Genomic DNA, 6,000 nt, shown 5'->3' on the forward strand with positions numbered 1-6,000 from the left:
ATTCGGCAAATATGATTGTTCCCAGACAATCGGAGCACATAGTTCGGTTAAGATGATAATTTTCACACACAGTTGAGTTAGGTGATTTCGGTTAATACGATTGTCCTAGTTAACACGGTTGAGGCACATGAGTTCGACTAATATTGTTGTTCACACACAGCTGACACATACTTCCGCTAAAACGAGTTCGTTCGGGCCTTGGTCAAAAATCAAGGGAGGTCACTCTAATGTGACTAACAGCACTGGTTAATTCTCTGAATGACATGTTGTGTCCGCACCCATTCCTATTCATAGATTGTCGTAAATGTTGTTTTGTTGGTTGAATGGCTGGAGGGGAAGGAAAAGCACTGAAGGACATCGTAATTCATATACCTTTCCCATTAGAAAAGGGGAAATCCCGTTACAATCCGTTTAATTCCAGCCACGCACAATCTGTCCAAAGGCGAAAAGGCAGTGCGGTTTTCTGGATTCTTCTTTTTCGATTGCTTTAGCCAACGAAATTAGTCGCTAAAATAAACAAACAGGGGGGTTACCAGCAGGAGCATGTATAAGGGATGAGACTTATCTTTTCTTTAATGGTGAACAAACTTTCTGACAACAGATGAAGGAAAACGATTGGAGTGACACCTCATCTTAATGGATGGGGGGTTTACAGCCTTATAGCTGTTCGGCTAAATCTGAAGAAGACATCAAGATATAGCCACTTTCGGAGAAGGTCCTTTGACGTGTCAGTGAGGCGTTTATTGACGGATGAGCAAATTTGACAGTGACATCAATTTCGTTTTTCGAAGAAAGTCTTCTATTACAACAAAATTTGGTAAGTTTGATTATTTTATAAGTTTATAACAAGATTTGCAAAAGTCCAACGGAATATGAGATTATACAAAATGCAGGTCTTGTTCTTCGCATTTCAGTTCAATAATGGATAAACACACAAGCTTTCTTCGAGTTGAGAATTAGTGTTGGTTAAATTAGACAAAGATCATTTAAGGTAATGCGTTATGCGACACAACGGGCATGTTAAGATGTTAAAATAGACTGTACAATTAAAAACTTGAAATATTTCATGTAGGAAAGGACTGTTCGACCTGTTATCTCGTTAACAACCAGAACTACTTCGCGAGAGCGAGCGGCTGTTATACAGCTTGATCTCACGTTTAAAAATGAGCGTAGTCCAAACAGTTTGATCTCAAGTTGGAAAATAGAAATACCACATAGGAATGCTGAAGATTTTCAGTGTTATTTAACATTGATAAATTAGCGTAGACTATTCAGTTTGGTCACATTGAAAACCAGCACTTGTTAACGACTTACTTAAAGAAGTAAATAAATTTTTTTACTAAATAGATCAATGCTATTTTTTTAACTGTTAACTGTGTTACTTAAAATGTACATGCGAGTTACCGGTTCTCGATGTGTACACGGTAACGTACTCTATGTGCAACATAAGTTGCAATAATATGTAACCTGACAAGTTTGAGTGTTTCCGGAAGGTAGCCGCCAGATGGATTACAAGGTATCTTTACATTCCTTCAGTTCCTGATAAGCGAAAAATACCTCGTCACTGAACAATATATCCTTCCCATAATGTTTGGTTTTACTGGAAACTTACATGAGCACACTAGATAAAAGCTAATATTGCCACAGTTTAAAGATCCAGTCTGGTTTCACACCGTGTGGTATATTTGGTTTATTATTTAATTAATTTATTTATTTGATTGGTGTTTTACGCCGTAGTAAAGAATTTTTCACTTATTCGACGGCGACCAGAGTTATGGTGGGATGAAAGCGGGCAGAGCCCCGGGAAAACCCACGACCATCCGCAGGTTGATGACAGATATTCCCACGTACGGCCGGAGAGGAAGCCAGCATGAGCTGGGCTTACAGTGTATTTTTGGATCAGATCATCCAGGACCACATTCAATTCCTTTCTGTTACTGTGACCTTTTAAGGGCTCTGTACCCAGATGTCTCATTAATGTGTGAACATTACAAGTGCTTTTCAAAAACATAAATGGTATTGCAAAAACGTTCAGCACCAATACTCTCAAAACAAGTTTGTCACAAATAATCCGGTGTACACTACCTAGCAAACATTACATCACATCTACTCTGGTTAGTTCATGGAGAAACTGCATCAAAGTTTCTCTCTCAACTTCCATGTAATATTGTTCCAAAATTGCCCCGAAAGAGTGCCCATTGTTGTATTAATCTCTTAATTGCCATGCAAATGGTTTCTTCTTGTAACAAAGTATATGGAAGATATTACACACTGAAATTTAAGAAGAACAAATATTATGGGCTATGGTTTCACCTTAATTCCACGATAACAATATTGATTTTCTTCAAGTATGAAATATTAGCTATTTTGTATATTATCAGATTTGTCTAAAGAAAGCCTGTATCAATGATCAAGGTAATCCACCCAATAATAACAAGAAGTGATCTTAAAGTGCATAATTTATATTTACTTTATTTATTTGATTGGTGTAACGCCATGCTCAAGAATATTTCACATATATAAGAGCGATCAGCATTATAGTGGGAGGAAACCGGGCAGAGCTAGGGGGAAACCCACGGCCATCCACAGGTTGCTGCGGAGAGTGAGCCAGTCGGAGCTGGACTCTCTAATAGAGATAATTCACCATAAAGATTGAAATTCATAATTTTGATATAGATGATTTATTGCAACCGAAGCAACAGTCATAACCTATTAAAAGTTACTACATCTGCTTCTGCAGCTGCACCCCGTGATGTCTTCATGTAGCTAATACAAAATGAAGATGTTCTTCGATAAACCATTTAACGTTCACCGTGATGACCCAGCAGCCTCTCACCAATGCGGTCGCTGTGAGTTCAAGTCCAGCTCATGCTGGCTTCCTCTATGGCCGTACGTGGGAAGGTCTTCAGCAACCTGCGGATGGTCGTGGGTTTCACCCGGGCTCTGCCAGGTTTCCTCCCACCATAATGCTGGCCGCCGTCGTATAAGAGAAATATTCTTGAGTACGGCGTAAAACACCAATCAAATAAATAAATAAATAAATTTAACGTTCACCATACTCCAGAGGTTTACACTGAATGGAAAAATACATACTAGTTATACAAATAATACACAAACTCTAACAAACTAAATTTTATATGATAATAAGAGGTCGGTGCTCACGACATCGAACAGTCAATTATTTATTCATTTATTTATTTATTTATTTATTTATTTATTTATTTGGTGTTTTACGCCACACTCAAGAATATTTCACTTATACGACGCCCGCATTATGATGGGAGGAATTCGTACAGAACCCAAGGAAAACCCCAACCCATCCGCAGGTTGCTGGAAGACCTCCCTACGTATGGCAGGAGAGGAAGCCAGAAAGACACAGTCAACAGTTAGACAACGAGCTGCAATGTGAAATCTGAAAAAATCTTTCAGTGGTATTATTTAAATACTTACACCAACTTTGATAAAGTATTTTAAAAACGAATTAAGCTGGTCGTTCATTTTGAAACAAAATGTTAACAGCGTACATACAGTGGACGGATTTACAAGAAATTTTTATTTAAAGTAATTCTGGAAGAAAATTAAACCGGATAGAAAAAAAACAGCGGATTTGAGAAAGCACATTCAATTGATTCTGTACAGTAGAATAACCACCTGAGAAACATTTGTTAATAAGATACATGCACTGCCCAGTTACATGTAGTATAGCTCAGTGAGGTGAGCTTAACTTAAAACTGATCATATATTTGCTACCAGATAACTATAGTTCCACTGAGAAAAGCCCATGAATATAGGGTCACTACAAAACGTCTTAAGATTTAAGCCAAAAATTTGGACACAGTTTTAATTAAAATGTTTTGCCTCAGAAAGTTTAAACTTTTAAACTTGGAACTTATGACTTTAAACTATAATGTTTTATAAATACGAGCACTGGAATACCTGGTACGTTGGTCAAGAATGTAGTTTATCAACAGTGCAAAAGATCTTCTAGTATCTCCTTACGTCGGTGTTTTACAGACATGCCTACATACAGCTGTTCCCCTATGTCTATTTTAATTTTTTAAAGCTGCATTTATTCCCTTCGGTTGGGGATATGTATATAATTACATTCCTTGATAAGAACGAGGCATTCGAAACTGCAATCGGAATACTAAGATAGAGAAAACTCATTTGCGTTTTTATTTTATCAGAAAAATTCTACCTTTATACTTGTTTAAGGCTGTTAGAATTAAATGAAGCCACATACATAGTCTTATCTCGCTCTACCTGAAAGATGACAGACGTCATCTGCACTGTTTAAAGTTATACATTACATATAGATTAATAATATACGTTGAGGTCCTACAAGTGGGGTGTGCTCCTTTGTTCTGTTTTATCTTTGCCTACAGCTGCCAGCGGAACCCTTTTGCTAACAGATATGAACGGAGAGGGTCTGTTTCTGAAAGCGCTAATAGAGGTATGTACTCATAACTTCCATGGTTAGCAGTGCTACAGGTATTGTAATTAAGATACATGCACTGCTTTCAAATAGTTGTGTATCATTGTTGTGTCCATTAAGCACGTGCTTATTACCAATGGAACTATGTCGATTTGGTTATCTAATGAGCAGCTTCAGTTAAATTCATGATGGGTAGGTTTCCCCTCTTTTTGTGTTTAACATAGAAATTGATAGTATCATTTTGAACGTTTTGGACTGCGTGTGGGTTTTATCCCAAATACATGTATGCATTACTGTTTCACATATTCAGGTTTCTTGGTACAAATCTAATTTCTGAATAATTATAAGTGATATTGCTTGTTGTTAAAGGTTGCTACAACCGATAAAATGTTCGTCTTCGATTGGTGGTTGGCGTTACCAAATCATAGAAAATATTGTGTTAACATGATAGACAAGGCACATGCCACATTTCATGCTAAACACCTTAGCTTCACACACAAAGCACCCGTTGTATATCTTAGCATGATAATCATAAATCTGATCACTTTATTAGCAAGCAGGAATAGCGCATAACTTTTCTTTTATTATTGTGACAGGAATTGCACATACATGTGTCATGCATCTAAACATTTTTTTTTAGCATGGGAGAAAATGCATATATAACACATCCAAATAGTGTATTAACAATGTAGAACAGGCACAAATCAAGAATCCAAACACTTTATGAGTATGGTAGAACATGCACAAATCAAGAATTCAAAAACTTTGAGTATGGTAGAACAGGCACAAATCAAGAATCTAAACACTTTGTGAGCATGGTAGAACACACACACATCAAGATTCTAAACACTTCATTAGCATGGTAGAACAGGCACAAATCACAAATGTAAACAAGTCTATTATTATTGTACACAAATAACATATTATACCACCAGTAAAAGCACTTCATTAACAAGGCAGACAAAAGAACATACCACAAGCTAAAAGACTTTATACGCACGACGGTTAAAGTACAAGCATGACAGAATATGTACATATCGCAAGTGTAAACACTTTTTGAACAATGTACACCATTTTCGTGCCATTAGAACCACAGGGGAGTGGGAACTAACTCTGTGGTAGGATACCCAAATCTCAACCACTGGCATTAGGAGTGTCATTTCAATTACAGCCTTGAGCAGGGAATTTTTTTGTTCATCCTCTTTATAGTTCATGGGATTTTGGTGATAAATAAGTAAAGATGGCGTTGGTGGTGCTGATTTGCAGACTTGCGTGCGTTGAAGATGGCTTGTTTTCCACCAACATGGCCTCCAATTTTGTACCACACACTTGTGGGGTGGGGTGGGGGACCGTGGCGGGAAAGTTCGTCATTATCTTGCCAATATAATAATCTTAGCAGGGGTCCGTGATTTATCCCAAACCTTTCAGTTTCCTCCTCCCATTAAAGCGACCTATTCGTATAAAAAATTCTTTATGTATGTCGATAAATATGTAAATGAACAGAGCCATGGGGAAAATATCTGTAAAGAAAACATGAATCGATACTGGTAAAAGAAAAACTTATA

This window comes from Liolophura sinensis, chromosome 6, assembly GCF_032854445.1.
Source record: "Liolophura sinensis isolate JHLJ2023 chromosome 6, CUHK_Ljap_v2, whole genome shotgun sequence".
Lineage (NCBI taxonomy): Eukaryota > Metazoa > Mollusca > Polyplacophora > Chitonida > Chitonidae > Liolophura > Liolophura sinensis.